Here is a 20,932-nt window from a genome sequence, read left to right as displayed (position 1 = left end):
ACAGAAATAGACTTATAGACACAGAGAACAAACTTATTACCAAGGAGAAGGGAGGGGAGGCATAAATTAGGTGTTTGGGATTAAAACACACACACTACCATATATAAATAACCAACAAGGTTATTGTTAAGGTAACCAACAAGGACCTACTATATAACATAGGGAACTATACTTGATATTTTATAATAACCTATAATGGAAAGTAATATTAAGAAGAACACATATATATATATGTATCTATAATTGAAACACTTTCTGTACATCTGAAACTATCACAACATTGTAAATCAATGCTATTTCAACAAAAAAATTTTAGAAAAGATGATGGAACTTAAATCAGAATGAAATGAACAGAGTAAGAATATCTTTTATACTGCTGTATGTGCAAAGATATATTTTTAAGAATGATGAGAGGTATTTAAAGAACTTAGTGACCCATTAGATTTGTAATTATATTTCAGGGAACAATTCATGACATGACATATCTGAATCATTGTAATAGTATATTGGATTATTAATAACATTATTAAATAAAATACATAGCATAATGTTTACAAAGTTATGAAAACTCTTGTATTAGCATTGTACAATGGACAATTTCTTTTTGGGGGGTGGGGCGGGTGCGGTAAGCAAGAAAAGAACTTTAGCAAGAGATCGACACGTACGTTTGCTGACAAAACTGAAGTATATACTGAGTTACAGAGCAAATTCACTGAAAACAACAAAGAAAAACCTGTTCTTGTAAAGGCTATTCTGTCACCCCCTAAAAAGTGTTTCAACTCTGAAATACCACACAACCGGTTAAAAAATGACGGGGTATCCTAACTACCATGGGAGGCGCTGGGCTGGGCCTGGTGGGCACCGCTGGAGTCAGCAGGGCCAGCGGGCAGCCCCTGCTTCACGCAGGCGGCTGCTGGCTCCCTGTTGCAGCCCTGGATGGAGAGATCATAGACCACCTCCTTCACTTTCTTCACATCGTACTTCAGGCCCTCGTAGCGCTTCCTCAGGGAATCATTTTTGAGGTTGAGGAGGCACAAGCCGGAATCCAGCTCGTTTGATGAAGGTGGAAATGTGCAGGGGCCGGGAGTAGTCTCCGGCGGTCACTCTGTTGATGGACAACCTCAACAGTTCACTAGTGAGAATGAGAACCCCCGAGAGATAATCATCCACATCCAGGTGAAATCCCTTCTCCTGATCAGGCTCAGTGCCAAGGATCTCGGTAACTGCTTCTCGGTTCACTATGGTTTCGGTCTCCAAGGAAGTCGCTTAGTCGTGTCCGACTCTTCGCGACCCCATGGATTGCAGCCTACCAGGCTCCTCCGCCCATGGGGTTTTCCAGGCAAGAGTACTGGAGTGGGTTGCCATTGCCTTCTCCTCAAAGACATTAGATGTGTTTTTACTGTACCAAAATGTTCTCGAGCTTTCAAACGCCTCGGGAATGTCCTGAAACCCGGCACCCTGATGGACCCCTTGCAATAGAGTTAAAATCTCTCGAGCTGTTTGTTCTAGACTCTGTACAACTTTTCGGATTTCCTCTCAGATGTCTTGCAGCCAAAAAGCCCTGCAGCCCACTAAGATCTCACTCACGGACTTGCTACCAGCCTCACGACTGTCCACCAGGGCTGCAAGGGTGGCCGGCAGAGTGCGCTCCGGAGACAACCCGCGCGGTCAGTCGCAACGCCCCGCCGCCACCGCCACTGCCCATGGACAACTTTTGAGTTTTGTTTTTTAAGATGCCCATTTAATTTTCAAACTGTTGTTGTTGTTCAGTTGCTAAGTTGTGTCCGACTCTTGCGACCCTCCATTTTACTTGAGTTAGATGGACGGCATCAACGACTCAATGGACACAAGTTTGAGCACACTCTGGAACATAGAGAAGGACAGGGAAGCCTGGCGAGCTGCAGTCCATGGGGTCGCAAGAGTTGGACCCGACTTAGCAACTGAACAACAGCAAATCATTTTACTTATAATGTAAAACTATAATTTAAAAAGTGGGACACGACCAAAGCAACTCAGAAGGAAGGCATATAATTAAAACACCACTCAATTTAGTTCAGCTCTTGCCTAGTTTATTTCATTTCTTCCATTTGCCTTCACTCCCATGGAGAAGAGGGTGTGGGGCAAGAAGATATGAATTCTACTCATGTTGCATAGGGATAAGAATGGACTCTCCGCTGCTTCATCATCTCCAAGAAACAGAATGGTGCTTCAAAATATTGAGTACTAGGACACAAAGATTCTCACATTCACAAACAAAACTAGATTTCTAGGAAGACTCATTTGATTAATTTGGACTATTGGGCCTATTTTGTTTTCAAAAGAATCAGGTTGTTTTTGTTAATGATGTTTTGCATTGTGTAACTCTAATGTAATTAATTCTTTGTCTTCTACCTTTAAACCATTTAAATGTGTGTGGACAGGGAAAGTATATGTAAGTAACAGTTTTTTAAAATGGAAGCTGTTGCGCTTTTTCAGTACAGTTTAGAGACAAAGAAAAGAATAGGAGATCTTAGATGACTTAATTATCAAGAGGTATCAATTATGTAAATAAGCCTGATAGTAAAGAAAGCATCTTTTCCTTACAAAGTTGTTACTGAGCCTGAAGCAGTGGTTATTAAACCTGAGCATGTATCAGAACCATCCAGAGGGCTTATTGCAAAACAGACAAAAGACCCTCCCTAGAGTTTTTTATTTAGTACATGTGGGATGGAGCCTCAGAGTTTCTTTCTGACAAGTTCTCAGGTGATATGATGCTATAATTCAAGGATCACACTTTGAAAAGCGCTGCTGTAGGGAGACTTCCCTGACCCCTGACACTGGGTACATTGGTCCTTTATGAGCCTGTCTGATTATCCCTCCCCGAGGACCATTACCCTGAAATCTGATGACTAACAAACACATCGAGCTCCTTTATCAGACCTTGAGCTACCTGAAACCAGTGCACGTCTAATTTAGTAGTGCATCCCCCAGGGACAGCACAGGGCCTGAATGACAGAGACTAGTAAATAGTTAATAATTTAGTGTTGAATTATACTTGATTTATCATCAAATAAATGAAAACATAAGTTTTGAGGATGAAAGAGAATGTCTGTGTATGTGTGTGTATTTGTAACTTGAAATACTCAGAACCATGATAAGGAAAATGCTGAGTATTCAGGGGAAAAAAAGAATATTATAGAGGCAAGATATATCCAATCAAAGGAAAAATAAGAAATTAGACTTTGAAATTCACTTTAGCTACCATAGTGTGTGATGGGAATAAAATAATTTGGAAATATCACAGTAATATGTGTATAAATGTTTTGAACTTTTTCAGACATACTCTATGGCCCATAATACTCCATCCTGTGTAGCTAGTAAAACTGAGAATCACCCCAATTTACCTGGGTATAGCCAAGGGCACACCAGATATTAAAGAGATCACCCACACCCTAAACAGAAAAAGAGAATTATACGAAAAAAATGGAAAAGACCTAGTAGGTCACTCAGTTCTAGTCTCTGGAGTAGTGAAAGATTAAATAAAGTAACAGAAAAAAATTATGGAAATATACTAAAGAAAATGTAAGACTCTCTGATCCTTTAATTTTTAGTGCCTCATGAAGTTCAAGGGTTTATTGTCAACTCATTGCTTAAACCCCTATTCATCAGAAGAAAAATATTGCCTATGGTCTGCATTAGAAATGGAAATAAGAAAGGCAATGTAAAAAGTTGATTTTTGTGGTATTAAATGACTCACTTTTTCCTGTGTTCATGAATTTCTGGTTTGTAACTGTACTTATCCAAAATATTAAAATGACCTTCAGGCCAACCCCTTTACTTAAGAGTAAAAGGGGAAGGGAAAATTACTAGAAGTTGACCATTACAGAAATTACTTGTGAGGCATTTTTCTTTGATAGCTGCAGTTTCACTCATATTATCATCCTTTTCTGTTGACAAGTTTCCAAGATTTTAATCTTGGATTGGAAATGTTACCCTATCAGAAAGGACTTATATTGTCAGAAGCAGCGCTGTCTTGGAATACAGAATCATATATGAGAGCGCTTGCTGTATTGAAAAATATACCATTGCTAGGAAAGGCATTTAAATGTTTAGTCTGCCTGCTTATAAATCACTTTCAATGTGCTCAAGTTCTTAGACAACATATTGAAAGCTTTTTTATTTCTTTTATTATAGCAGTGTCATTTGCATTGCTGAACTTGGGGTTATGTTGGCAATTCCATATAAACCCTTGCTCAGAGGGTTTATAACTGCAATTAAATTTCACCCTGGCTTGGAATTCGAAAGTAAAATTTTTGTGAGTTTTTTTTTTTTAACTTAAAGTATATCTGATGTTTTTAAGACATGATCAGATTGACAATTTGGGTTTACAAAGGGAAAACAAGTGGCTTAAAGCACAGAAGACTAACAAAGGCATTAGGAGACCACGTGTTTACCTAAATTCACAGATTTGCTTGGTTGTTTTAGAAGAACATAATCATGGTATTAAAATTTTTTTTCTATTAACTTGATTTGGAGACTGCTGCTGCTTTTTTTTTTTAATTGAAAAATGTTTTAATTGTATGGACAGCTTTTCCACTCCCTCTTAGTCAAAATATTTAAAATTCATTTAGACATGTCTTTAATCTTGGGCACACACACTGAATGAGTGCTTTCCCTTTCGCTGTCTTCTTACACAAAGCTAATACTGCCATCCTGTCTTCTGCCTACCACCTGGAGTTGTTCTGGGGATGAAATAAGTCTCAATGAGCTCAGAGTTGTTTGAGAAAGAGAGAAGTTAGGGTATGCTGACAGGAAGCCTTTGGTTTGAGGATGAAACTGAGTTAGAAATATGAGACAATGAAGCATTTCTGAGAAGGAAAATTTGAAGGAGATTTGGAATAACAAGAAAAGAAATGACTCCCATGTTTACTGGGTTTGAAAAAACAATCCTCAGCTTCTGGGTTCAAGAGTGGGAGTAGTTCGGCTCAAGGCTGGCTAAGGGAAGGGGTTCTCTTCAGGCTTTCCAGGACTTATCCTTCGATTCTCTCTGGTGGTGCTGATGCTGGTGCTGAGTTGTGTCCAATTCTCTGTGACCCCATGGTCTGTAGCCCGCTGAACTCCTCTGTCCATGGGATTTCCCAGGCAAGGATACTGGAGTGGGTAGCCATTTCTTACTCCAGGGGATCTTCCCGACTCAGGGATCAAACTTGTGTCTCTTGAATCTCCTGCACTGGCAGGCAGATTCTTTACAACTGTGCTACCTGAGAATCCCCCAACTTGCTCTACCTTTGTGAACAAAACAGAAGTAAAGACAACACAGGTTTACTGGCTTTGAAGTGAAATAAATCAGTAGTAATAAATCTAAATATGATTCTGACTCTGTAGTGGAGGAGAGAAAAACGTCTGGCATAAAGGGAGATGTCTCTGCATAAAGGAGAAGGAATGTTCCTCCTCAGGACTCATTCCTCTGTGTATTGGCTCTTACAGAAATACAGCAATAATCAGATTGGTTAAAACTGCAACTCAATGCCACAGTAAAGATTTGAGGAGTAATGAGGACCTGGCTTCCCTGTGGCTCAGTGCTAAAGAATCCACTTGCCAATGCAGGAGATGTGGGTCTGATCCCTCGGTCAGGAAGATTCTCCTGGAGAAGGAAAAGGCAACCCACTCTAGTATTCTTGCCTTCAAAACCCCATGGACAGAGGAGCCTGGCAGGCAAAAGTCCATGAGGTCCCAAAAGAGTCAGATACGACTTAGCAACTAAACAACAACAAGGTCCTCCAATACTAGGCCATGTATGCGCAGGCCCATGGAAACTGCAAGGTAACCCAAGAATCCCAGTGGACGTGGAGATCACTTGGGCGGATTGAGAGGTTCCCAGTAACTCTCTCCAAGAGTACAGATGCCAACATTAGATGGCAGTTGCGGGAGGAGGAGACACAATCTACCCCACTTATAGGTCTAGCCCACGTTCTTACACAGACCTCCACTGTGGTCTGATTTACAGGCTGAAATGATTACTGTAGAGGCAGCATGCATCACTGGGAGTCTGCTGTAGAAAATCATGAGAGCCTATGTAAGGGAGTTGGGGCAGAAGTGAAAAGGAGATATAATCTGAGGCATATTTAGGGGAAACAATCGACAAGAACTGATTTCCAACTAGATGTGAGATGAGGGTGAGGGATACAAGAAAATAAAGGAAAACTAAGATGTTAAAATATCAGGAAAATCAATTAATGCAAATAGACAAAATAAGGCTACACAGGTGAAGCATGGTTCATTTCACAGTGTGAGACACCATCACTGGGGAAAACAAGGCTGGGAGAGAATGGGAGGTGACTTATACAGAGTTCACAGAAAAAGCATGACAATGAAATGAACACAGTGTCGTAACATTACTGTGAATACACATGCCCAGATTCTCTCTTAGATAACCCCATTCCTCTGTACATGCTAGGAAACTGACTACGGACCAAATAAATGAGCTGCGCCAGTACTGAGTGGGAAGAGCAATTAAAACAATTTAAAGAAAGATGGGAGGACCTTTAAGTCCATAAGGTCTAACTTGACTTCTGAGAAACCCAACAGCCTCTACCGTCAATGTGCCCACATCCAGCCAAGTAGAAAAGAAGAAACATGCCATGCTGCATCTTAAAAATGGCAATTTACTCTTCAGAAGCTCCAGGAAAGAACCAGTACATGAAAAAAGAGTCCCATTATTAACACAGGTGTCTAGTTTAATGACTGCACAGTGTTATCCCTACACAAAGAAGAAAAGACAGGACAAGAAGCAGAATTGGATGGAGAGAAGAGTTTAGTTTGGAGCATTCTAATTACGTAACACTGCCCATTAGGTGAGTGAAAGCACAGAAGGAAGCTCAGGAGAGTGAAGAGGTCTGAGGACAAAGTAACGTTCTCCTGCTCACATTGAGAATTGGAACGAATCATAAGTGTAATTTTGATATGTTACACATTTACGAAAATCTCTGTCTCTTACTCTGTCTTACCAAAAGCCAAAGTTGACTTCTTCTACCTGTGAGAATAAAAAGTGCAATAAGCAACCAGGTGAAAATTCCACCCTGCCACAGTAAGAAGCCAAGGATAAAAGCAGCCTGAAAAGGAACAAAGAGCTTCCGTATCTAGCAGATTCTCAGACGAGATGCACTGAGGAACTCTTCTACTGAAAAGAGCAAAGAATGTTGAGCAAATATAAATAATATATATCAATGAGCTAGCAGACAATTAAGAAATTCTCAGGGGCCAGTGGTTAAGTAAAGAGGAAATCCAGGTAAGCAGATACCTGAAGCCAGCCTTCACTCTGAGGGCAAGATAAAGGGTATAGAGGTGGGTGTTGTGTTGTTATTCTATATATTCTGCACTTATTTTGTAAATATGCATTCATGTTTCCACGGCTGAATGTGTCACGTCAGTTACCCTGTTTCTCTGATGTGTTCTGTGCCCTGAGAAAGCTGGTCTTTAGGGACTGCATCAAACCCATGCCATCCCTCTAGCTTCCAGCTGAGTCTGGCCATGACCACAGATAGCAAATGACGGGAGCAGAGTATATACTCTCCCGGATCTTTCCCTCCCAGGGAGCCAAGGTTAGCCATGTTCCTTTGCCAAAGGAACTCCAACAGAACATAACTCCTGTTGGCTACTCAACTTCGAAGAGAGTTCCCTGTGGCCCCTACAGGCCTGGGTGTGGCAGTTCAGTTCAGTCACTTAATGTGTCCAGACCTTTGTGACCACATAGACATCATCACGCCAGGCTTCCCTGTCCATCACCAACTCCCGGAGCCTACTCAAACTCATGTCCATTGAGTCAGTGATGCCTCCAAACATCTCATCCTTCGTCAGCCCCTTCTCCTCCCGCCTTCAATCTTTCCCAGCATCAGGGTCTTTTCCAGTGAGTCAGTTCTTCGCATCAGGTGGCCAAAGTATTGGAGTTTCAGTTTCTGCATCAATCCTTCCAATGAATATTCAGGACTGATTTCCTTTAGGATGGACTGATTGGATCTCCTTGCACTCCAAGGGACTCTCAAGAGTCTTCTCCAACACCACAGTTCAAAAGCATCAGTTCTTCAGCACTCAGGTTTCTTTATAGTCCAAATCTCACATCCACACATGACTACTGGAAAAACCATAGCTTTGACTAGATGGACCTTTGTTGGCAAAGTAATGTCTCTGCCTTTTCATGTGCTGTCTAGGCTGATCATAGCTTGCCTTCCAAGGAGCAAGCATCTTTTAATTTCATGGCTGCAGTCATCATCTGCAGTGACTTTGGAGCCCAAAAAATAAAGTCTGTCACTGTTTCCATTGTTTTGCGACCTATTTGTCATGAAGTGATTGGACTGGATGTCATGATCTTAGTGTTCTGAATGTTGAGTTTTAAGCCAACTTTTTCACTCTCCTCTTTCACTTTCATCAAGAAACTCTTTAGTTCTTCTTCACTTTCTGCCATAAGGGTTGTGTCATCTGTGTTTCTGAGGTTATTGATATTTCTCCTGGCAATCTTGATTTCAGCTTGTGCTTCATCCAGCCTGGCATTTCTCATGATGTACTCTGCATAGAAGTTAAATAAGCAGGGTGACACTATGCAGCCCTGACATACTCTTTTCCTGATTTGGAACCAGTCTGTTGTTCCATGTCCAGTTGCAACTATTGTTTCTGGACCTGCATACAGATTTCTCATGAGGCAGGTCAGGTGGTCTGGTATTCCCATCTCTTTAAGAATTTTCCACAGTTTGTTGTGATCCACACAGTCAAAGGCTTTGGCATAGTCAATAAAGCAGAAATAGATGTTTTTTTGGAATTTTCTTGTTTTTTCAATGATCCAGCAGATGTTGGCAATTTGATCACTGGTTCCTCTGCCTTTACTAAATCCAGTTTGGACATCTGGAAGTTCTTGGTTCATATACCGTTGAAGCCTGGCTTGGAGAATTTTGAGCATTACTTTGCTAGCATGTGAGATGAGTGCAATTGTGCGGTAGTTTAAACATTCTTTGGCATTGCCTTTCTTTGGGATTGGAATGAAAACTGACTTTTTCCTGTCCAGTGGCCACTGCTGAGTCTTCCAAATTTGCTGGCATATTGAGTGCAGCCCTTTCACAGCATCATCTTTTAGGGTTTGAAATAGCTCAACTGAATTCCATCCCCTCTACTAGCTTTGTTTGTAGTGATGCTTCCCAAGACCCACTTGACTTCACATTCCAGGATGTCTGGCTGTAGGTGAGTGATCATACCATTGTGGTTATCTGGGTCATGAAGATCTTTCTTGTATAGTTCTTCTGTGTATTCTTGCCACCTCTTAATATCTCTGCTTCTGGTAGGGACATACCATTTCTATCCTATATTGTGCACATCTTTGCATGAAATGTTCCCTTGGTATCTCTAATTTTCTTGATGAGATCTCTAGTCTTTCTCATTCTATTTTTTCCTCTATTTCTTTGCATTGATCACTGAGGAAGGCTTTCTTATCTCTCCTTGCTATTCTTTGGAACTCTGCATTCAAATGGGTATATCTTTCCTTTTCTCCTTTGCCTTTTGCTTCTCTTCTTTTCTCAGCTATTTGTAAGGCGTCCTCAGACAACCATTTTTCCTTTTTGCATTTTTTTTCCTTGGGGATTGTCTTGATAACTGCCTCCTGTACAATGTCACGAACCTCTGTCCATAGTTCATCAGGCACTCTGTCTACCATATCTAATCCCTTGAATCTATTTGTCACTTCCACTGTATAATCGTAAGGGATTTAATTTAGGTCATACGTGAATAGTCTGGTGGTTTTCCCTACTTTCTTCAATTTAATTTTGATTTTGGCAACAAGGAGTTCATGATCTGAGCCACAGTCAGCTCCCAGTGTTTTCTGCTGACTGTATAGAGTTTCTCCAACTTTGGCTACAAAGAATATAATCAATCTGATTTTGGTATTGACCATCTAGTGATGTCCATGTGTAGAATCTTTTCTTGTGTTGTTGGAAGAGGGTGTTTGCTATGACCTGTGGGTTCTCTTGGCAAAACTCTCTTAGCCTTTGCCCTGCTTCATTTTGTACCCCAAAGCCGAATTTGCCTGTTACTCCTCTTGACTTCCTACTCTTCCATTCCAGTAATGGTTTAAGGATGTGGTAGTCCCAGGGAATGTCAGCACCCTTTATTGTTATTCTCTTAACCCTGCTCACACCTTTGTAAATAGTCTCACATTAACGATCATTAGTTACCCTACTTGATTAGTTACCTACTGCAAGAGGGTAAGCCCCTTGCAGGCCCCTGATCAATATAGCTATACAGTAGTTAGAGGAGAAATTGTTTACAGAAAGATAAAGAAGACAAAGGAAACAAACGTATGAGGGAAAGGTGGTGTGTACTAAGTCGCTTAGTGGTGTCTGACTCTTTCTGACCCTATGGACTGTAGCCCACTGGGCTCCTCTGTCCATGGGATTCTCCAGATGAGAATACTGGAGTGGGTTACCATGCCCTTCTCCAGGAGATACCCCAGTCCAGGATAGAACCTATGTCTCTTGTGTCTCCTGCATTGGCAAGCGGATTCTTCACCACTAGTGCCACCTGGGAAGCCCATGGGGAAAAGTGGGAGAAAGGATAAATTGAGAGACTGGGAATGACGTATGCAAATTACTATACATAAAATAACTAATAAGGACCTACTGTACAGCACAGGGAACTCTACCCAATGCTCTGTAATGACCTATGTGAGAAAAGAATCTAAAGAGTAGATATATGTATATGTATAACTGAGTCACTTTGCTGTACAGCAAAAATGGACATAACATTGTAAATCAACTAATGGCCAATAAAAATTAATTTTGAAGGAAAGAAGAGTGGTTAAAAGAGGCAAATACTATAGAGATTGTATACCTTTAAGGCTAAGAAGGAAAGAACAGACATGACAATAAACAGGCAACCAGTGACCTTTATTAGTAGGGAAAGCTTGTGCATAACAGTGGGGTTAGAAGCCGCATCTAGGGGATTAGCGACTGGGACAATGGAGTCAATATAAGGAGATATTTCTTTGGAGAAGTTTGGCATTAAAGGAAGCAATTTTCTAGCGTTTTGAGATGGTAAAGCCAGTACACACACACACACATTTTCAGTTTACGGTTTGATAGAGAAAGAGATCAAGCCAGAGAAGATTGCAAATTGAAATGTCAAAAAGAATAAGTGATAGATGCTGCTGCTGCTGCTGCTAAGTCACTTCAGTCGTGTCCGACTCTGTGCGACCCCATAGACGGCAGCCCACCAGGCTCCCCTGTCCCTGGGATTCTCCAGGCAAGAACACTGGAGTGGGTTGCCATTTCCTTCTCCAATGCATGAAAGCGAAAAGTGAAAGTGAAGTCACTCAGTCGAGTCCAACTCTTAGCAACCCCATGGACTGCAGCCCACCAGGCTCCTCCATCCATGGGATTTTCCAGACAAGAGTACTGGAGTGGGGTGCCATTGTTTTCTCCAAACTGATAGATGAGGGGTCCGCAAGGTAGCAGGAAGAGATAGAATCAAGATAATGAAGTAAGAACCTTTCTCTTCTGAAAAGAAGTTGAAAAAATAAAGGTAAAAGAAGATCAGGACAACTCTGGACTTGAGATCGGTGAACATTTCGAGCATTCATTCTTGTCTGTTTTTCTTCCCTTCTACAGCAGGAGCAACAAGGTTTCCCCTGGAAGCAGGGAGGTGTGAAGGGTGAGGCTGGAGGCTGGATAAAACTGGTAAATTTTGGAATAAACTGTGGGCATTGGAAGAGGTGTGTTTTACTTTAAGTAAATCATCTCTTTTGGTTCACAGTAGCTAACCCACCATCAATGGGGGTGAGCAGGGGACAGCCACTCAAGTGTCCAACAAACAAGTTTCCTTAGCTTTCTGGATGGCAATCATATGCATTTCTGTTGGCTTCTATGGCTGTGATGCTCTAAAGGTAACCCAGGCTCATGTACATCTGACACAAGGATTACAAATATTCATCAGGCATCCCAACAAAGGAAATGCAGCAGGCGCAAAAGCGAGAGAATAAGTGAGAGCAACCGGAGGGGGAAAAACCTAGCAACCAGCAAATAACACCATCCAAATTCATCCTATGCAGTCACTGGCGCTTTAACAGGGAAGCAAAGAAAAGCAGGTTTGATGAGGCTTTGTGTCTTAATAAAACATCTTTGAGGACTGAGGAAACAACATATACAGAGCGTTCTGTGTTCCTTCATCATCAAAGGCACAGGATTAATGGATGCGGCTCTTCTTTCTCATGTATGACAATGTATTTTTCATTCTTTACTTTACTCTGAGACTGGATAAGAACAGCTCCATCCGGTTGCCCTGCCAACCCTTCTCAAGTAAGAGGAGAGTTCAGACTCCACTTTGTGTTTGACTGTTATATCCCTCCTATTGAAGCTGACCTGAATAGAAAAGCTACCCACTAATGGCGTAAATGTCAACACTGTAAACAAGCTTTAGAAATGAGAAACAGCCATGATAATCAAGCTATCTAAATGCAAGTGCTGTAAGCTTCAAAAGTTGTGGCTAATAATTTCTGTAAGTAAATCTCATTTTAATGTGCCTGTGTGTGTGTGTGCAAAGTCGATTCAGTCATGTCTGACTCTTTGCGACCCCATGGACTGTAGCCCACCAGGCCCACCAGGCTCCTCTGTCCATGGGATTCTCCAGGCAAGAATACTGGAGTGAGTTGCCATGCCCCTCTCTAGGGGCTCTTCCTGCCCCAGGGATTGAATCCCTGTCTCTTACATCTCCTGCATTAGCAGGAGGGTGAGCAGGAGGGTTCTTTCCCACTAGCACCACCTGGGAAGCGCCTTTAATGTGCCCACTGTATGGCAAATACACTGCATGAAAACTCCATCACCAAAGTGGGGAAAGGCAGAGAGTGAGGTGGCAAAGCTTCAGGCCTGCATTCTCTCTGCCTGACTCCACCCAACTAAAACAGTGGGTTTTTTACATGTTACAAATAGAATCTTCAGGTAAGAATGCATTTGAGCAAAGGACTTTACATCTGAGAATTTTGAAAATCACTGCACCAAAGGAACACACAATGGAAGGGAATCCTTCCACAAATCCTTCCTTAAACTAAATACTTGTTTTCATTTCTTGTGCAGACATTTATTGAGCATCTTCTGTGCACAAGAGTATGATCTTTTCACTATGATGGGCACAAAGAAGTTAAAAATACAGGAGAGAAGGAGGAGGGAAAAAATGGAAATTAACGGATAGGAGTGCCATTCTTGAGAAGAATGAGTGTGATCTTGAGCACAAGAAAAGGGACTAGCGTCAGCTGCAGGAGGAAAGCCTTGTCCACAATGAAACAAAAGACACAAACGGCTTTGTGGTATGGGGGTGGGGAGAGTAAATAGAGAGGGGAGGGAACTCAGAATATGAGAGGAGTCCTGCCTGGTGGCTGTGATCTCCTTTATAAATTGTTCTCCATTCATCCCACATTCATCAACTACCTACCCTGTGCCAGACATTGTGCTCAGTGATGATGGACATGGGCAGCGTCCCTTGGGAACTTGCAATTCAGCTGAAACAGTGAAACCAGCAGATTCAAGGCTACAATTCAGACAGCTGGCGAGAAAACCCATAAGGCATGGGAAAGAAAATAGGCACTGTGTGGATACAGAGGAGATCATTTTGGACCTAGCTAACCAGAAAAATGAGGATGATGAGGTGTTCAACAGATGGAGGTGGTGTGAGGTGATAACAGGAGTATTCTGTTTAATAACATAGTGATGATCTTTGTATATCACAGACCATCATAGCCTATGCATCTTAAAAGAAGGTACATATGTCTTTCAGATACGTTTCATTTAATTGTCACAATAATCTCGCAAACCATGTACTACTGTCACCACTTAACAGATGGGGGTGGGAAATCTCTAGGAAGGAGAATAACTTACTCAAAGACATTTCCTTGATAAAGGGCAAAGCCAGGATTTGAATCTAGGTCTGTCTGAGTCCAAAGTTCATGTTCCATCCTCAGCACCAGACTGCCTCTTCATTGATCTTTTTTTTCATCATTTTTTTCCTGCCTCACTTTCCCTGAATCTTTCAACTCACCTGCACTCAGTTGATGAGTAATCAAAATTCTTTTAAAGAATAATTACATACTTCTAAGTAATGTTTACCACAGTAGCAAATGTGTACTGAGAGAATATATACTCTCTTTTAAACTTTGACAGGTTTCCATTTATCAGAACCAGAGATAACCAATTCAAACTGAAAAGGTCACTCTAGAGCCTCATTCCCACCAGAGATATCATGTGGCTTCAAGAAACTTCAAGGTATCCATGCGTTACTCATCTGAGGATCTTCAGAACTTAAACCAGAGCCTAATGCAAAGGAACAATCTAATTAATGCTAATTGAGAGGAAATGGATGAATAATCAAATATTCCCTTTGCTTTGTGCTGAAGAATTGATGCTTTTGAACTATGGTGTTGGAGAAGACTCTTGAGAGTCCCTTGGACTGCAAGGAGATCAAACCAGGCAATCCAAAATGAAATCAACCCTGAATATTCACTGGAAGAACTGAAGCTGAAGCTCCAATACTTTGGCCACCTGATGCGAAGAACTGATTCATTGGAAAAGACCCTGATGCTGGGAAAGATTGAAAGCAGGAGGAAAAGGCAGCGACAGGGGATGAGATGGCTGGATGGCATCACCGACTCAATGGACATGACTTTGAGTCAACTCTGGGAGATAGTGAAGGACAGGGAAGCCTGACATGCTACAGTCCATGGGGTCGAAAGAGTTGAACGTGACTTAGCAACTGAACTTTGTTTTCAGTGAATGGGCTGATTAAATTAGGCAGAAGAAGCTGTTCTATATGGCAAACTCTCCACATGTCAAACCCATCAACCAATAATGAGACTGCACCATGTGCTAGGATGTGCTCTCTTGCTCAGTTGGGTCCGACTCTTTGTGATCCCATGGACTGTAGCCCACCAGGCTACTCGGTCCATGGGATTTTCCCAGCAAGAATCCTGGAATCTATTGTCATCTCCTCCTCCAGGGGGTCTTCCTCACCAAGACCTCTTGGATTCAAGAGACCTGAATCCAAGCCTCTTGTGTCTCCTACAGTAGCAGGCAGATTCTTCACCACTGTAGCACCTGGGAAGCCCCAGTTGCCATGATATTGGTGGTGGTTATTTGTTTCTCTGCATACTGACTTGTTTATATTTCAACACCCACCTTTTCCATTTCCATTCAATTGTTATTTATTTAATTCTAATGACCACCTATGAAATAAGGTACATTATCCTCATTTTGCAGCTGAGAAAACAACAAAGGCTCAGAAATATTAATAGTTTTATGATCTCCATCAATTCACTCAGCTAATAAGGGCTGGAGACTGGATTTCACTGTGGAATGTTTTTGAGTCCCAGTTTGCAAAGGACAACTTATGAAGAAGTCTTAGAAGAAAGCTATTCCAAAAACTCACTGATATCTTCTGCCCAAGAGAAAGTTCTATACTCGCAGGACCAGCCTTGCACTGGGTTTTGCCCAAGAGGCATTAAGAGAAAATTCTGTCACAGAGATAGTCTCTGCAAATGAAATTGGAAGATCCAGGAAACCGGAGAAAATAAAATACCCAGATTTAATTTTCTACAAATACATCTATCATTAATCTTTTAAATGGATTTTATAAGAACTTTATTACACATAATTCTAGTCCTGAAATCTCAGATTTACAGAGGCTAAAATTTCCATAAAATATAAAATGTGAATAATTTAGATTACATCCTACTGTACAATAAATACACACCCCAGACAGGAAAAGATCTATAACCTCATTTTCTTCCTGACATCCACCGAGCAGCTTTTCCTGGCAAAAAGTTTGCTGACTCAAGCAGTTCAGCCAGAATCCTAACAAAGAAAAGGGTAGTTCTCTTTGGCTAAAATGCCTTTCTTACCAAACACAGTTTAGAGAGGTGCCTCTAGAGTAATGGCTGCCCAGTTTTAAATTCTATTTCTGCCATTTACAATCTGTGTGATGTGACCTTGGACAATTTAGGAAAACTCTCTGTGTCTGTCCTCCTCCAGGGCTAGGACTATTATGAGGCTTAAATGAAAATAATGCATATAACCTAATTAACTTATTTCTAGGCACAGAGCAGGCATCCAGTAAACGCCATCAGCATTATGTATTATGTGTACACATGTGTGCTGTGCTGTGCTAAGTCTCTTCAGTCCTGTCTGACTCTTTGCCACCCCATGGACTGTAGCCCACCAGGATCCTCTGTCCATGGATTCTCCAGGCAAGAATACCGGAGTGGGTTTCCCTGCCCTCCTCCAGGGGATCTTCTCAACTGAGGGACTGAATCCACTTCTCCTGCATTGCAGGCAGATTCTTTATCACTGATCCACCAAGAAAGTCCCCTTACAACCCATCTAAACTTCTCTGTCCAGTATTCTGTTCTTCATTTCACATTCTTTCTTGATGAAAAAATAAATTAATTTTCACTAAGGTATTAACAGACATTAACAACCTAATTTTAACCCTCCTGGGATAGCAAGAATAATAACTAACATGGTCTTGTACTTAAGACGTGCTGTGTAGGTAGCTACGTATACAAGAATGAAGTTAGAACACTTCCTAATGCCATACACAAAGATAAACTCAAAATGGGTTAAAGACCTAAATGTAAGACCAGAAACTATAAAATTCTTTGAGGAAAACATAGGCAAAACACTTAATAACATAAATGAAAGCAAGATCCTCTATGACCCACCTCCTAGAGTAATGGAAATAAAAACAAACAAGTGGGACCTAATGAAACTTAAAAGATTTTGCACAGCAAAGGAAACTACAAACAGGTGAAAAGACAACCCTCAGAATGGGAGAAAATAATCGCAAAGGAAACAACTGACAAAGAACCAATTTCCAAAATATACAAGCAACTCATACAACTCAATACCAGAAAAACAAACAACTCGATCAAAAAGTAGGAAAAAGACCTAAACAGACATTTCTTCAAAGAAGGGATACAGATGACTAACAAACACATGAAAAGATGCTCAACATCGCTCATTATTAGAGAAATGCAAATCAAAACTACAATGAGATACCACCTTACACCCATCAGAATGGCCATCAACAAAAAGTCTACAAACAATAAATGCTGGAGAGGGTACGGAGAAAAGGGAACCTACTTGCACTGATGGTGGGAATGTAAATTGATATAGCCACTATGGAAGACGGTATAGAAATTCCTTAAAAAACTAGGAATAAAATCACCATATGACCCAGCAATCCCACTCCTAGGCATATACCCTGAGGAAACCAAAATTGAAAAAGACACATATACCCCAATGTTCATTGCAGTGCTATTTACAATAGCTAGAACATGGAAGCAACCTAGATGTCCATCGACAGATGAATGGATAAAGAAGCTGTGGTACATACACACAATGGAGTATTGTCCTATGCTAAGTCGCTTCAGTCGTGTCTGACTCTGTGCAACCCTATAGACTGTGGCCTGCCAGGCTCCTCTGTCCACAGGATTATCCAGGCAAGAATACTGGTGTGGGTTGCCATGCCCTTCTCCAGGGAATCTTCCCAACCAAGGGATTGAACACGCATCTCTTGTGTCTCCTGCATTGGCAGGCAGGTTCTTTACCACTAGCACCACTGGGAAGCCCACAATGGAATATTAGTCAGCCATAAAAAGGAATGCATTCGAGTCAGTTCTAATGAGGTGGACGAACCTATACAGAGTGAAGTAAGTCAGAAAGAGAAATATAAATATCATATACAGATGCATATATATGGAATCAAGAAAGGTGGTACTGATGAATTTATTTGCAGGGCAGCAATGGAGACACAGACATAGAGAACAGACTTTGACACACGGAGACAGGAGGAGAGGGTGATCCTCATGGAGAGAGCAATATGAGTAATTTACAATGCCATACGTAAAATAGACAGCCAATGTGGATTTGCTGTATGACTCCAGGAACTCAAACAGGGGCTCTGTGACAATCTAGCAGGGTGGGATGGGGAGGGAGATGGGAGGGAGGTTTGGGAGGGAGGGGACATGGGTGTACCTATAGCTGATTCTTGTTGATGTTTGACGGAAAACCACAAAATTCTGTGAAGCAATTATTCTTCAATTAAAAATAAATAAATGCTTTTAATGTGCTGTGTACTTTGTGAATTTGCATATTCACAAAGCTTATTATTTGTGATTTCAATTCTCACCAAACCATTTTACAGATGATGAAACTAAGGTTACTTAACTGACTGCAATTCACAGCATTTGCAATTGGCTGTCCAGAAGTGGTCCAGAACTGCCTGACTCCAAAAGCTAAACTTAAAGAGCATTTCACTCTTAATTGTTGAGGCCCCAGTCAAAGTGTGGAGAGGGGCTGGTGTTGTTTAGAAGGGGAGAAAGGAAAGAGGGATGATTTCTTGGTCCATGTTACAGTCTACACAGTCAACAGTTTGGGAAGTTTTAAAAGTTAAGGTTTTATTATGACTAATATTCAAGTTTCCACTTGATTATTTCCTTTCCATTCTCAAATATTAACTCAAGCATTAAGCTCCCCAAATATGCATTTTTAAGGATAAGCCCACTCCTGAAGACTGGGAGAAGGGTCAAAACCACCAAGAACCTCTGACAATTTAAAAGGCTTATCCAGTGGCTTTAAGAGAGCCATATGTCCCTGTAATGGTGGGAAGATGTTGGAAGAATATTGCATGGTGTGTGAGTGGTCAGTTGCTCAGTTGTGTCCAAGTCTTTGAGGCCACTTGGATTGTAGCCTGCCAAGTTCCTCTATCCATGGAATTCTCCAGGCAAGAATACTGGAGTGGATTGCCATTTGCTATTCCAGGGGATCTTCCCGACCCAGGGTTCAAACCCATGTCTCCTGCATCTCCTGAATTGGCAGGCGGATTCTTTACCATGTTGAATGATGGCATCACATGAAATTTATCAGATTTGTTATAATTTTTATAGTGGATTCATTGCCTATATGAAATAAGAAGATAAGGCAATCTCTTGACAAAAATACACAGAAAGGGATTCCAACCTTAAAGTTGCTGTGCAAATTGTGCCCCTCCCCAAAGAACATGATAACGATGATGTCTGCAGGATTATGTCAGTGAGCAAGACATAATTCTGGGGCTGTTTGAGGCAACTGGATTCAGTTGATGATCCTTAGGGGTTAATTGCACAATGTATGTTACCGACGTGGGATAAATCTACAAGGATATTTCAATAGGGGACAGATTTTGTATTACAAATTTGGATCTGAGATCAAGGAACAAAAGCAACCCTGAATTTGTAAAAAGCTAAGAATCTTCTCCTCACTCTACAAGCATCTGCACCTTAAATTTAGTCTTCACTTCATCTGCCACCATCTCACAGGGTGACTGAGATAATCAAAGGGGATAATGTATCTGAGGGTGCTCTGAAACACCGCACAAATGTGAGGAATCATCGTCATCTTTATTACAGTAGATATTCAAGACTTTTCCCAGCTAACGACCTTCAGAAGTCAGAGAAGAATGCCGGGGGGGGAAAAATACAGAGTTTTATTAATTCATTTAGGCTTTGTGCCAATTGAATCTAACTCTAGAACTATTTCCTGTAATTATGATTTAGTAGTGCCAGAAACAAATATAGCTATCAAGTTCAACCACTTGCCTGGAGAACAAATTAGTTCATAAAACGTAGAGGATTTTATCTCCAAATTGAAAATTTGGCCTAAGTCAGTAACAGACACTAAGTCCCTTGATTTTGTTCTCAGTAGGGTAAGTTTGGCTAGGTGGTATTTTCAGGGGGAAAAAAAGTAGCCATTAAAAGTTAATGTAATTAGAAGAAAAATATATTCCCATGTAATGTTCAAAAAAGGGTCCATTCATGATATTAGTATTTTGATCCATTTTTTTAAAGACTATAATTCTATCTGGTCAGTGGGATCAATGAAGGTGGCTACAGCAATGAAATTAAAAGATGCTTGCTCCTTGGAAGGAAAGCTATGACAAAACTAGACAGTGTATTAAAAAGGAAAGACATCGCTTTGCCGACCAAGGTCCGTAGAGTCAAAGCTATGGTTTTTCCAGTAGTCATGTAAGGATGTGAGAGTTAGACCATAAAGAAGGCTAAGCACTGAAGAACTGATGCTTTTGAATTTTGGCGCTGGAGAAGACTCTTGAGAGTCCCTTGGACAGCAAGGAGATCAAACCAGTCAATCCTAAGGGAGTGAGTGAAAGTCACTCAGTCGTGTCTGACTTTTTGCGACCCCATGGACTATACAGTCCATGGAATTCTCCAGGCCAGAATACTGGAATGGGTAGCCTTTCCCTTCTCCAGGGGATCTTCCCAACCCAGGGACTGAACCCAGGTCTCCCACATTGCAGGCAGATTCTTTACCAGCTTAGCCACAGGGGAAGCCTAAGGGAAATCAGCCCTAAATATTCATTAGAAGGACTGACCGAAGCTCCAAGACTTTGGTCACCTGATGCAAAGAGCCAACTCATGGGAAAAGACCCTGATGCTGGGAAAGATTGAAAGCAAAAGGAGAAGAGGGTGACAGAAGATGAGATGGTTAGATAGCATCACCAACTCAATGGACATGAATTTGAGCAAATTCCCGGAGATAGTGAAGGACAGGGAAGCCTGGCGTGATGCAGTCTATGGGGTCACAAAGAGTCAGACATGACTTAGCAACTCAACAACATCAATTATTCCAATAACTTCAGTAAGCAAAAGTATCACTATGTTTTATATCCATGCATTTTATTTTTTAGCCCAGGGCAGGACCAGGGATTCTCCATTGTTAATAAGAATCTCAAGTACTTTTGATGTAGGAGGTCCCCAGAATCACTGCTGGAGATCAGAGGTATGCAAACTCAAACTAGTCTCCTATTTAGACCAGGGCAAGGGAGGCAGCAGAAATGAGTAAAGCAAGCTCAACAGGGATCGTGGTAACAGAGGATGCTT

At 41.3% G+C, this 20,932-nt stretch overlaps 1 pseudogene; it reads right to left on the bottom strand.

Annotated features, from left to right (window-relative positions):
* Nucleotides 1–821: 821 nt before the first annotated feature.
* On the bottom strand, nucleotides 822–2,901 carry LOC109562446 (translin pseudogene; annotated as a pseudogene).
* Nucleotides 2,902–20,932: the final 18,031 nt, after the last annotated feature.

The sequence above is a fragment of the Bos indicus genome, chromosome 8 (genome assembly GCF_029378745.1).
Source record: "Bos indicus isolate NIAB-ARS_2022 breed Sahiwal x Tharparkar chromosome 8, NIAB-ARS_B.indTharparkar_mat_pri_1.0, whole genome shotgun sequence".
Lineage (NCBI taxonomy): Eukaryota > Metazoa > Chordata > Mammalia > Artiodactyla > Bovidae > Bos > Bos indicus.
The sequence above is the reverse complement of the archived record's forward strand: the minus strand, read 5'-3'. Positions and strand labels throughout refer to the sequence as shown.